Here is a 14,451-nt window from a genome sequence, read left to right as displayed (position 1 = left end):
AGATATCAGTTTCAACACACCCCACCCAAATTTAACATTCTCTGTCCCACCTGCAGTGCACATGGTTTTGACCATTTTGAGAACAAATGTGTACTGCAATCAGATCTGAATGAGGGCCTTAGTCCCAAAGTGATTGACAGCAAAAGACCAAGGGCCTTATTCTGGTTGGAGCGTCCGGGCCGTACGCGTACGTCCCGGGGTTTTTCACGATCTGCGCATGTGCAGATACGCTAATGCGCCGGCGCGAACACTCCACAACGCTTACGGCCGGGCTCTCAACGTGCGAAAAAACCTGTACGCGAGTGTACGGGTAATGGGGCGGCATAGGGGCGTGTTGATGGGAGCGCCCGAAATAATGAGGGAAAATGGGCGTAAATATGGGCGTACACGGGGGTGTGCACCAAAAATGAGCGGTGCTACTACCGCACGATCGACTAAGGCACCGTTCATTTCGGACACCAAACAGGCGGCCGCCAACCGCCAGCTCAAACCACCCCTACAGATACCGCATGCCAGCGTGCGCCTGAGTTGGCTAATTAACGCTGATTACTACTCAAACACATACACCTGAATGTAATAAGCAATGCTGCAGTCTATTAACTCCAAACCATGATTTCACTGCCTGCAAGCCACAGATACAGCACGCAAACACATTGGAAGCTTATGTTTCTATACTTCTCCACATTTAAAGGTTTGTTTAATTTAAGGTAAGAATCTTTTTATACGCTAAGGTAGGTATTTGCTAAACAGTTAGACACATTCACTACCTGCTTTCATAGACTTTACGCAGTAGCACACTCAATCTACACAAGTCGACATGTGTCAACGTGTTCACTCTAATACTAACATAGGTTTTGTATTTAGGATACAATAACATAAACCACATCTAACACCTACAAAGGATGTTTCAGCAATGTTTGAAGCCCATGACCACTATTTTGCACACAATCTTTGTATAGTACCCAAAATAATGACCTGTACCACTATCTCATCTGCTATGATTTGGATTTGACTACACTCTGGATGTAAGATGCCACCAATCACATTATTGCACTCTCATCTCTCTAACAAAGGATTCCTACATCTGCTTATGACACTGTCAAATCATATATATTTAAAAAGTTATGCATGTTTGTTCACAAGCTAATTTATCATGTTTGGCCCATTCACACATCTTTTTTTAGGGAGGACACATATGCATTCCTACACAAATGTACCTTTTCACCCTTGTTTGTCTGCCTCACCCACTCCATGAGGAAAGCATTGTTCTGGACCTGCTTTTACCTACTACTGTAGGAGCTACCTCACCTGCACACAAACTGCTTTCTCACCTATTAAGTTGCTCTGCACATGTGCTGACACAAACTAATTAGCAGGGAAAAGTTGGATAGGAACATGGGAATGGCCATGGAGAGGGTTACACATGGGAAACTTCGACCACACTTCAACAAATGTTCAAAAATACCCTGGTCAGTAAGTACACATAAATCTAGTATTTGTTTCACACAAGAAATGACACATACCACAATTTAGATTTAATTTGTAAAATAAATTTATTTGCTGTTCAGCATCACAGCTTGACACTTTAATGTGAGAAATCAAATAAACAAATAAAATAGACACACAAATAATAAAACAGCCAGAACAAGAGGTTGCATATCTCCAAACATGTGTTACCCTGCAAATGCAATGGTGAAAGAAATGGGGACACCAGAATACGTACTGCAACAACCAGGGTGAATACTAAGCAAGATACACACCACCAAAAAAAAATATCCTGCATTTGTAGAGGTCAAAATACGAACTTTCATGCCCATGGCACGCAAATGGATCGATGGGCAACTCAGGAAGCGGATGTCCAGTGCAATTTAAACCTTTGGGCTACAACCACAGAGGAAGTGAACCAGGTCTCATTTGGGCCCTTTTTTGCCCCTTTTAGATGGGGCCTTGGGGACAGGGGCCTTTGGCTCAGCTGGCTTTCGGCGTCTTCCCCTAGTCGACACAGGAGGGTCAGCCGAGGTGGAAGGTTGGGGAGCAGCTTGGGGTGGGGCAGCAGATGGGGGATTGTCCCTTAGGGACCTGGCGGTGGACAGCTGCTCCGCAAGAAGTTCATTCTGGCGGCTGAGGTGTTGGCCAATGCTTAGCATGCCAGCCGCCAGAGTTTCATTAATGCGGTTCAAGGCCTCAACCTGCAGCTGGTTTGTGGCCTTCCACTCCGCCAGAAAATCCGCCACCTGCTGCTGACGGATCGCAGCATCCACCCCTTGCTGCTCGATCCTGTCCAGCGTCACCAACAGGCTCTCATTCCATGTCTCCTGTGGCTGGGGCTGGGGGCGACGTCTTGGTGGAGGCTGGACCACTCGCTCCACCTGTGGCTCTGCAGAGGAAGATGCTGCCGGTACATCCTGGCTTTCTGCTTCAGCTAGGATAAGAATTGAAAACAATGTCACCATCACATACGCAATAAAAAATATCTTTCTAAATACAATGCATTACTGTGACTTACCATCAAACGCAGCATCAAAGATCTCCGCCGGGAGCTCACTGTCCATATTGGAGATCCCCCTGATCTCCCCCACATCGATCACGTCACAGGAGTCCAGCTCCAGGGGGGTATACTCCAAATGGTCAGGCATAGGACCTCTCCCGGTGGACATGCTGTGGTTGTACCGGTCAGTCATCTTCCTCTTCAGTGCACTTTTGAAGTCAGTCCACCTACAAGTTTAAAAATACAAATATCACCATGAGATATGTGCACCACTGTGCTACGTGTAGGGTTACCACCTAGTCCCTTTAATTCCGGACACATGTTACTTACACAGGTTCTGTGGCAGTTTAAAATTAGGTGAAGTGGAGTCTTGAAGTCAGCCAGCCACAGAACCTGTGTAATTAATATGTGTCCGGAATTAAAGGGACTATGTGGTACCCCTAGCTACGTGACATTTCCTAGTGTGGGTGATCTTATGTTTTTTGGCCATATGTGTCCCACACACACATTCATGTCTCAATTAGGAGGCATTTCAGTGTCTCATCTCATTCATTAGGCCACTAAATGCACATACATACATCACTATGCAGAAATGACATCATCCATGGCCAAATTAGGCACCTCCACCTGGTGTGAAACTACACATTCCACCATAGCTTGACAATGTGGTTATTAAGGAGTAATTTAACTATGGAATGGCATACTGGGATGTGTAGTTTCTCACCAGCTACATGTGCACAGTTTGCTCATTCTTGTTTCATTAGCATCATATGGAACATGTTACAACAACTCTTTCAAAAACACACTTTCTCTTGTCCCATCACATACTTCACATGAGCAGAACTGTGCCCATAACCTCACATCACACCAATGGTGCATGTTTCATATATCAATGTGGGTTATTAGACATGGTTGTGTTCACATGTGACATTGAAGTGTAGCACTATCTACAAACACACCTTTCTATTAGTCTCAAAACATACATGTAACATATGTACACACATATGACATTATCAGGGGGACAAAGACCAGGGCAATTTTTCAGCAGTCTCCAGCAGGAACTGAGGCCCTTATTCTAGTTCACTCTTTCTGCCCAAATATTTCTTTGATGGACAAAACCATGTGCACTGCAGGTGAGGCAGGTGTAAAACCCCACCCAAATCTGATTATCTCTGCACAAGTAACACCTGCCTCACCTGCAGTGCACATGGTTTTGTCCATCTAAGAAATATTTGGCCAGAAAGAGTGAACTAGAATAAGGGCCTCAGTTACTGCTGGAGACTGCTGAAAAATTGCCCTGACAAACACACTAACCTTTTCTTCACCGCGTCCCAAGTTCTGACCACTGGTGACACCTGGTTCACTTCCTCTGTGATCTTGTCCCAAAGGTTTCTCCTTGCACTGGCACCCGGCTTCCTGGTTGCCAATTCAATCCATTCGCGTGCCCTGGGCACTAGAATTCGCATTTCGGCCTCTACAAATGCAGGGTTTCTCTTTCTGGTGGTGGTATCCTGCTCAGTCCTCACCCTAGATGTTGCAGCCTGTTTTCTGGTGGCCCCAGTTCTCTCACCATGCACCTGCTGGGTCACACCTGTTTGGAGAGATGCAACCTCTTGTTCTGGCTGGTTGGTTGGCCCTTGTGGAGCTGGTGGAGGTTCACCAGGGCCTGTTACTGAGGAGCCCGCTTGATCTTGCAGGCTACTCCTCTCTTGGGCCCTCCTTCTCCGCTCCTGTTCCCTCTTGTTGAGTGCATCAAGCAGGGATTGTGCTGTAGCTCTCTGCAGAGCGTCCTCAGCTGCGGAATCGTCTGAGTCAGACATGTTTGCAGCAATTGTGGGCTGCATCTGACTGAATATTTATATGTTAATCTCCCGCCACGAACAAGGGGGCGTATATTTTTTCCCGCAAGGTAGATGCAAATTTACGCCGATATTTCCCGCCGATAATTGCCGCTTAAATTACGCAGGTCTCAATGCACCTGATCAATCACCCGTATATGTTTATACACAGGTTGTGGAGCATTGTGGGCTACATCGTGAAATGTGTGCACCTGTCATTCCAATGATGAGTGTTGTCAGCTGGTATCTGTTGGAGTTCGTGTATGCCTTGTGAGTCACATTTCAAAACATCACGTTACAATGCTTTCCTTACATATGTAATGTGTATGAAATTGTCATACAGCAACATGTCGCATTGTGGCCCTTTAAGCAGCGTAGTTATAAGTAGAGGGTTGCGTGTATTATTTTGCGCCTACTGTATATACAGTACTCCTCTCCATGCATATCGGTGCATCGTGCCCCCTTTAAGCAGCGTAGTTATAAGTAGAGGGTTGCGTGTATTATTTTCCGCACACTGTAAATACAGTACTTCTCTCTTCATTGAATTTATGCTGTTGGTTGTGGTGTGTGTATATCGGAACGGTCCGCGTAAGTTTCTATTCGCATCCAGTTTGTTACTGTAAGAGGGATTAATAAAGTTAATACCAAACAAACAATTTTTTACACCAATCAGCAAGCACCAAAAGTGATATATGTACCTGCAATTAATAACTGCGCCATTGCCAATATGACTTCCAACAGAGCTAGGCCATTTTCCACCCCTGAGCTGTTGGCCCTGGTCGACGTTATGGACCGTCACCTGGGGCCCAGGGGCCCATATGTTAGCAATGCCGACAAGCGGCGGGCGTATACTGCTGCCCGCCGCCTGATCTTCTCTACGACCGGCGTCCGCAGAAGCCTGGGGCAGGTTGAGCGGCGCTGGTCAGACCTGCGCCGGCGGCAGCCGGTTCTTCTCAGCAGCCTTCGCCGCCATATTGCCCGATGTAAGTTTTGATTACTAGTATGTCAGCGTTTTTTAGCAATGTTTTGTGTACTTTTTATAAATATGTTCCTGAGTATGGGGGTGTATATGGGGGTGTATATGGGGGGTATATGGGGTGTATATGGGTGTATATGGGGGGTATATGGGGTGTATATGGGTGTATATGGGTGTATATGGGTGTATATGGGGTGTATATGGGGGTATATGGGGTGTATATGGGGGGTATATGGGGTGTATATGGGTGTATATGGGTGTATATGGGTGTATATGGGGGGTATATGGGTGTATATGGGTGTATATGGGGGGTATATGGGGTGTATATGGGGGTATATGGGGTGTATATGGGGGTGTATGGGGGTGTATATGGGTGTATATGGGTGTATATGGGGGTGTATATGGGTGTATATGGGTGTATATGGGGGGTATATGGGTGTATGGGGGTGTATATGGGGGGTATATGGGTGTATAGGGGGTGTATAGGGGGGGGTTTAAGTAGTTGATCAGTTTTTGGGTGTAGGATATCAAATAGTTTGCATGATAAATGTCTGAAATATCACAGCAATGATAATTTTGAAGGTTATGAGCATGACTAATGTGAATTTTTCTTTCCCCCTTTTTTATGAAACCCAATCTTCGATTTCTATGCCATCAACATGAACATTTCAGCACGGGCAAGGGCACGTATGGAAGCCCGGGAGCAGGCAGCCCGGGACCAGGCAGCCCGGGACCAGGCAGCCCTGGAGGAGGAAGAGGAGGAGGAGGAAGAAGAGGAGGAGGAAGAGGAGGAGGAGGAGGAGAAGAAAGAGGAGGAGGAAGAGGAGGAGGAGGAAGAAGAGGAGGAGGAAGAAGAGGAGGAGGAAGAAGAGGAGGAGGAAGAAGAGGAGGAGGAAGAAGAAGAGGAGACACTGGGTGCAGTTTGGACCCACACCATTTCCCCATCCCCTTCCCCCTCCACAACCCCCACCCCCTCCACAACCCCCACCCCCTCCACAACCCCCTCCCCAACCCACACCCCCTCCCCAACAATGGAGACAATGGGTTCAGTTTGGACCCACACCATTTCCCCATCCCCTTCCCCCTCCACAACCCCCACCCCCTCCACAACCCCCACCACCTCCACAACCCCCACCCCCCCCCTCCCCACCCCATTTCCTACCCCCCTACACCTCTCCACCACCCACCCCCAAACCTCTCCACATTAGTGGTGTGGTAGTTATGTGGCTCCAGGTGTTGGGTAACTCCAGTTCCCAGCATGATGTGCAACACAGGGCCGGATTATAATGGAGGCGCAAGGGGTCAGTGCCCCTGGGCCCCCCTCTAGCTAGGGGCCCCCTGTGGTTGTCATGTATTTTTTAAAAATAAAATGTTTAAGTTATGTTTTTTTTTTTTAGCTAAATGTTTTGTGCATGGGTGGGGTAGTGCTGCAGCTTCACCTATCTGCCAATGTGACAATGATTTATGGTGCTGAGCATCGGGAGCCAAGGCACACTGATTGCACAAGTGTGCAGTGCATTTCTGGGAGTTGACTAAGTCCCATGACACTTTGCACCAGAGGACAGAGGCTGAGAAGTTTGTGCTGAGCTCTGATTGGTGGAGCTCATTACATGCTTCTCAGGTCCATGGAGAACAGCAGCAGCAGCTTAGTCATAGGAGGGTTTTTAATCAGAGGCAGCACTAGGACTGTGAGGTCTCCTCCAGAGTAAGGGGCAGAGGGACAAACACAGGCTTTTCATGTGGTGTGTGTATATATATATATGGGGTCTATTATTATTCCGAGTGCCGCCAACCCCCTGTCTATATATATATATATATATATATATAGAGCTTCTGCGGCCCGGCACTCCTCTTTCTCGGTCAACTGCCCCGGTGCCCTTCCACAGGGGGATGGATACGAAGGGAATAAAGGATGGCACTCAGGAGACTTGCAAAACGTGCTGTATTAAAACGTGCAAAAGGAGACCAACGTTTCGGGGTGTATACCCCTTTGTCAAGGTGCTAGTGAGAACAATAACATTTGCAAAGTGCTTACCTTATAAAGGAGTGCATAGATTAGGGTTCGCGCCATCCAGCGCCGATCACCTGTGGCCGCGCCGTCTCCCCGCTGGAAGGGCAGGGGCTCAAGCTGGAAGTGCGTCATGCCGGCATCTAGGAAGGGGCTGTGTGGTACGCAAGCCGTGTGGTTGCCATGGAGACCGTTATGCTGTAAAGCTGCGGCTGCGGCTGGCGGTAACCGGGGGCTGGATTTTGCGAATCCTGTACAAGACATATGAAAAAACAATAAAATAATCAATCAGAGACTGTGTGCCAATTGTTGTGTACATACTGCGCTATGTATAGATATTTTTGTGAATTGCCGTGTTGGAAATAATCTGACATAGAGTGCCGTGATAAGGAAGCAGGGACCAATTATACTGTGGCTCCTGCTTGTGTAATCCACTGGTGAATAGTGTCACCTGCATACTCGCAGTGTGTGCTGTACAGTGATGGTGAGTGTGTATGTCCGGGGGGTTTTGAATGTTTGGACTGTAGTACTGAATCGTCCATGTTTGCTCCAAAACTCATTTCTCCATTAATTTGTATCCTGGGATATATGTCTCTCGCAGCTTAAGATATGCCAGTGGGGCTGTCAGGGATTAAAAGCTCCCTGCATGTGATGGTACTTAGGGTTATATATTGCTGAGGGCTGGCTTATACTCGACCCCTCACCTCTGTGTTATTATAAGGGCTACTAGGTATGAAGTCAGTGTGGGATCCTTCTGGGTCCCAGATTACCTCCGTGACACTATGGTGGTCGTCTAGAATACATATTATAACACTTGGAAACAATGGAAAGGGATAGTAAGAGAAAAGAGGAGAGGAAGAAAAAGCACTCTCGAGTGGCCCTACCTGGGTCAACCATATTAAGTCAGCTGCCATCAACTATTTTGTCATATTGAATGGAAGGAAAAGGCTGGATTCGTCTGGATTACACACAATATATAAGACATTCAGAAAAAATTGAAAGAGACAGAAAGATGAGCGGAGAGGAAGAAAAAGCACAAAATCAGACGCCCTATTTGGCACCTGTGTCCAGGGTCACAATACTTCGGGCTCTATGGGTGCACTGCACAACCGATGGAAGAAAATTTAAAGGGACAGTGAGAAGTAGCAGAGAAGAAGAAAAAGCACACTCAATCAGGCTCAATTGGCCTGGGGGCCACCCGCAGTTCGCGTGGCTTCCGACCCTATACGTGGCCTCAAATGTGGCCTCGGTGGATGGGACTTCCTGTGGTATGTCATGTCCTGTTGGGTTATTTGTATGCTAACTAACCTGTGATAGATGCGGGACAGGAAAGGAGGGAGGGGAGAAAAAGGGATGGGAAAAATAGGGCTGAATGGGAAAAGACCAGAGAAAATATAAAGGCAAGAGAAGAAAAAAAAAAAAAAAATATAAAGGCAAGAGAAGAAAAAGGAAATAGGAAGAAATGGGAGAAAACAGAAAAAGGGGGAGAAAGAAAGGTACTCTTTACTTAGTGCGGCGCCCGTCGCGGGCATCGCGGGTACATTAATGTATGGCCGCGACGCGACCGACGCGATGCCCGCGATTTGCCATTGAAATCAATGTAAAACATAAAAATCGTGTCGGTCGCGTCGCGGCCGCACATAAACGCACCCGCGATGCCCGCGACGCGATGCTCACGATTTCCCATAGGGAACAATGTTAAAAGTCGCGATGGACCCGATTTTAGTGTTAAATGGCTCAATCAACCCGATTTGGCCATAGGAATCAATGTTAAATGGGCCACAGAGCCCATTAACCCTTAAATGTCCCCCCAAATTTTTAACGCCACCCCACGATCCACGCCAACCCGAAGCGTGGCGAGCGCAGCGAGCCCGCGAGGGGCGGCGGTACGCGTCCTCCGACCTTTTCATGCCCTACTATCCACGTCGGCGTGGTGTGAGAATATAATAGTGTGGCGAGCGCAGCGAGCCACCGAGCCCGAAGCGTGGCGAGCGCAGCGAGCCCCGCGAGGGGACGCGGATACCTTCACAGGTAGACGCGTCCCCTCGCGGGCTTCACAGGTGTCCGGGTCGCCACGGACACCTGTGAAGCCCGCGAGGGGACGCGTCTACCTGTGAAGGTATCCGCGTCCCCTCGCGGGGCTCGCTGCGCTCGCCACGCTTCGGGCTCGGTGGCTCGCTGCGCTCGCCACACTATTATATTCTCACACCACGCCGACGTGGATAGTAGGGCATGAAAAGGTCGGAGGACGCGTACCGCCGCCCCTCGCGGGCTCGCTGCGCTCGCCACGCTTCGGGTTGGCGTGGATCGTGGGGTGGCGTTAAAAATTTGGGGGGACATTTAACGGTTCATTGGCCCTATTTGGGCTGTGTGGCCCATTTTACATTGATTTATATGCCAAAATCGGGTCCATTGAGGCATTTAAGTGTCAAATCGCGGTCAATCAGGCTTTTTAACATTGTTTCCTATGGGAAAATCGCGGTGATCGCGGTAATCGCGGGCATCGCGACCATCCAATTTTACCCGCGATGCCCGCGATTACCGCGATCACCGCGATTTTTACCCGCGATGACCACGATTTTGATCGGCGGCGCCGTTCTAGGTAAAGAGTACCGAAAGAAATAAAAGGGCGAAAAGAAAGGGGAGGAACATGAGGGGGAGGAGCATAAAGAAGTGTGGGGAAATGGAAAATACGGTCACAGGAATACTGCCAGTGGTAGTCTATCATTGAGTCCGTTGGGCTTCACTGATTTTAGGCGGTGAATCCACCGGGCTTCCAATCTCAGTAACTTGCCCGCTCGATCTCCCCTTCTCAATCCTTCTGGGATGTGATCCACTGCCATATGCTTCAGTTCTGAAAGTTTGTGGTTCTTGCTCTTAAAATGCTGTGCCACTGGTTGTTCTATTCCTTTCCCTTGTTGTACTTGCACTATGGCTGATCGATGTAAGGCCATTCTTTCTCGCATCGTCCGGATCGTTTTGCCCACATATATTAACCGGCATGGGCATACGATGACATATATGATATGGGTCGAAAGGCATGAAAGAACATGCTTGATGGCAATTTTTTGCTGGTTGTCAGGGTGAACAAAGTTGGGGCCTGTAATCATATGCTGGCATGTCGTGCACCCCAAACATTTGTAACATCCTGGGGGACGACTGAGGAAATGGGCATCCCTTGGTGTTGGAGTGTCAAACCCTGTAATGTCGCTGTGGACTATGATGTCTTTGATGCTTCGCCCCTTGGTATAGCACATCATAGGTCGTTTAGTTTTCAATCCGGGGAGGCTACTGTCTGTTTTTACGATGGGCCATAGTGCTCTCGTGGCTCGAGGTAGTACAGCACTTGCTACATTTAGTTTGGTTACAAAGGGCAGAATTGTGTCTTCACTGGCTGTGGTGGATTCTCTGTTGTTTTTAGGTAATAATAGATCTTTCCTTTCAATGGCTAAGACTTCCTCTTTCTGTATTTCAAGGTAAGGTCTTCTGTATCCCCTCTCTTCGAATCTAGAGACAACCTGATCCAGAGCTGCTGGTAAGTTGTTCCGTTCGCTGGTGATCCTGGCCGCTCTCACCATTTGGGACTTTGGGAGGCCTCTTTTCAAGGGTTTAGGATGGAAGCTGTTGTACTTAAGAAGCGTGTTACGATCAGTTGGCTTGTGATACACTTCTGTGCTGATCTTCCCATCTTTGACCATGACCAATACATCCAAATAGTTGATATGCGTGTGGGATGCTGCAGACGTCAGTTTGATTGGTGAAGGTCGCTCATTGATGTTTTGTATTAGTGCGTTAAGTTTTTGTTCACCACCTGACCATATCATAAATAGGTCATCTATGTATCTTGTGAAACTGATTATGTGCCTGCTGATGTTGGGGTCTTCAAAGAACATTGCTTTTTCTTGATGGAACATGAATACATTCGCGAATGAAGGAGATACACAACTTCCCATGGCACACCCTGTTTTTTGGCAAATCAATGACATCCCTTGATCTAGACCTGTATATGGAACTGCTGAGTCTAACGTTACCTAAAAACTATTTTCTGTTCAATGGGAAATTTTTTCGCCAAAAAACAGGGTGTGCCATGGGAAGTTGTGTATCTCCTTCATTCGCGAATGTATTCATGTTCCATCAAGAAAAAGCAATGTTCTTTGAAGACCCCAACATCAGCAGGCACATAATCAGTTTCACAAGATACATAGATGACCTATTTATGATATGGTCAGGTGGTGAACAAGAACTTAACGCACTAATACAAAACATCAATGAGCGACCTTCACCAATCAAACTGACGTCTGCAGCATCCTACACGCATATCAACTATTTGGATGTATTGGTCATGGTCAAAGATGGGAAGATCAGCACAGAAGTGTATCACAAGCCAACTGATCGTAACACGCTTCTTAAGTACAACAGCTTCCATCCTAAACCCTTGAAAAGAGGCCTCCCAAAGTCCCAAATGGTGAGAGCGGCCAGGATCACCAGCGAACGGAACAACTTACCAGCAGCTCTGGATCAGGTTGTCTCTAGATTCGAAGAGAGGGGATACAGAAGACCTTACCTTGAAATACAGAAAGAGGAAGTCTTAGCCATTGAAAGGAAAGATCTATTATTACCTAAAAACAACAGAGAATCCACCACAGCCAGTGAAGACACAATTCTGCCCTTTGTAACCAAACTAAATGTAGCAAGTGCTGTACTACCTCGAGCCACGAGAGCACTATGGCCCATCGTAAAAACAGACAGTAGCCTCCCCGGATTGAAAACTAAACGACCTATGATGTGCTATACCAAGGGGCGAAGCATCAAAGACATCATAGTCCACAGCGACATTACAGGGTTTGACACTCCAACACCAAGGGATGCCCATTTCCTCAGTCGTCCCCCAGGATGTTACAAATGTTTGGGGTGCACGACATGCCAGCATATGATTACAGGCCCCAACTTTGTTCACCCTGACAACCAGCAAAAAATTGCCATCAAGCATGTTCTTTCATGCCTTTCGACCCATATCATATATGTCATCGTATGCCCATGCCGGTTAATATATGTGGGCAAAACGATCCGGACGATGCGAGAAAGAATGGCCTTACATCGATCAGCCATAGTGCAAGTACAACAAGGGAAAGGAATAGAACAACCAGTGGCAAAGCATTTTAAGAGCAAGAACCACAAACTTTCAGAACTGAAGCATATGGCAGTGGATCACATCCCAGAAGGATTGAGAAGGGGAGATCGAGCGGGCAAGTTACTGAGATTGGAAGCCCGGTGGATTCACCGCCTAAAATCAGTGAAGCCCAACGGACTCAATGATAGACTACCACTGGCAGTATTCCTGTGACCGTATTTTCCATTTCCCCACACTTCTTTATGCTCCTCCCCCTCATGTTCCTCCCCTTTCTTTTCGCCCTTTTATTTCTTTCTCCCCCTTTTTCTGTTTTCTCCCATTTCTTCCTATTTCCTTTTTCTTCTCTTGCCTTTATATTTTTTTTTTTTTTTTTTTTTCTCTTGCCTTTATATTTTCTCTGGTCTTTTTCCATTCAGCCCTATTTTTCCCATCCCTTTTTCTCCCCTCCCTCCTTTCCTGTCCCGCATCTATCACAGGTTAGTTAGCATACAAATAACCCAACAGGACATGACATACCACAGGAAGTCCCATCCACCGAGGCCACATTTGAGGCCACGTATAGGGTCGGAAGCCACGCGAACTGCGGGTGGCCCCCAGGCCAATTGAGCCTGATTGAGTGTGCTTTTTCTTCTTCTCTGCTACTTCTCACTGTCCCTTTAAATTTTCTTCCATCGGTTGTGCAGTGCACCCATAGAGCCCGAAGTATTGTGACCCTGGACACAGGTGCCAAATAGGGCGTCTGATTTTGTGCTTTTTCTTCCTCTCCGCTCATCTTTCTGTCTCTTTCAATTTTTTCTGAATGTCTTATATATTGTGTGTAATCCAGACGAATCCAGCCTTTTCCTTCCATTCAATATGACAAAATAGTTGATGGCAGCTGACTTAATATGGTTGACCCAGGTAGGGCCACTCGAGAGTGCTTTTTCTTCCTCTCCTCTTTTCTCTTACTATCCCTTTCCATTGTTTCCAAGTGTTATAATATGTATTCTAGACGACCACCATAGTGTCACGGAGGTAATCTGGGACCCAGAAGGATCCCACACTGACTTCATACCTAGTAGCCCTTATAATAACACAGAGGTGAGGGGTCGAGTATAAGCCAGCCCTCAGCAATATATAACCCTAAGTACCATCACATGCAGGGAGCTTTTAATCCCTGACAGCCCCACTGGCATATCTTAAGCTGCGAGAGACATATATCCCAGGATACAAATTAATGGAGAAATGAGTTTTGGAGCAAACATGGACGATTCAGTACTACAGTCCAAACATTCAAAACCCCCCGGACATACACACTCACCATCACTGTACAGCACACACTGCGAGTATGCAGGTGACACTATTCACCAGTGGATTACACAAGCAGGAGCCACAGTATAATTGGTCCCTGCTTCCTTATCACGGCACTCTATGTCAGATTATTTCCAACACGGCAATTCACAAAAATATCTATACATAGCGCAGTATGTACACAACAATTGGCACACAGTCTCTGATTGATTATTTTATTGTTTTTTCATATGTCTTGTACAGGATTCGCAAAATCCAGCCCCCGGTTACCGCCAGCCGCAGCCGCAGCTTTACAGCATAACGGTCTCCATGGCAACCACACGGCTTGCGTACCACACAGCCCCTTCCTAGATGCCGGCATGACGCACTTCCAGCTTGAGCCCCTGCCCTTCCGGCGGGGAGACGGCGCGGCCACAGGTGATCGGCGCTGGATGGCGCGAACCCTAATCTATGCACTCCTTTATAAGGTAAGCACTTTGCAAATGTTATTGTTCTCACTAGCACCTTGACAAAGGGGTATACACCCCGAAACGTTGGTCTCCTTTTGCACGTTTTAATACAGCACGTTTTGCAAGTCTCCTGAGTGCCATCCTTTATTCCCTTCGTATATATATATATATATATATATATATATATATCCCCTGCAGGTAACCATTGACCAAGTTTATTCTGCCTTTACTCTATGTTTTGACAGTATAATATTCGCCCATGCAGTGTGCG

The 14,451-nt window shown here is 47.2% G+C and overlaps 1 protein-coding gene across 9 annotated transcripts in view; it reads left to right on the top strand.

Moving 5' to 3' along the window:
- The window catches only part of LOC146045897 (tesmin-like), a 144,558-nt gene that overhangs the window by 92,713 nt on the left and 37,394 nt on the right, over window positions 1–14,451 (top strand). The window lies entirely within an intron of this gene.

Source organism: Crinia signifera, chromosome 11 (genome assembly GCF_055691185.1).
Source record: "Crinia signifera chromosome 11, ASM5569118v1, whole genome shotgun sequence".
NCBI classification, from domain to species: domain Eukaryota; kingdom Metazoa; phylum Chordata; class Amphibia; order Anura; family Myobatrachidae; genus Crinia; species Crinia signifera.
This window is presented reverse-complemented; position numbering and strand designations above follow the sequence as displayed.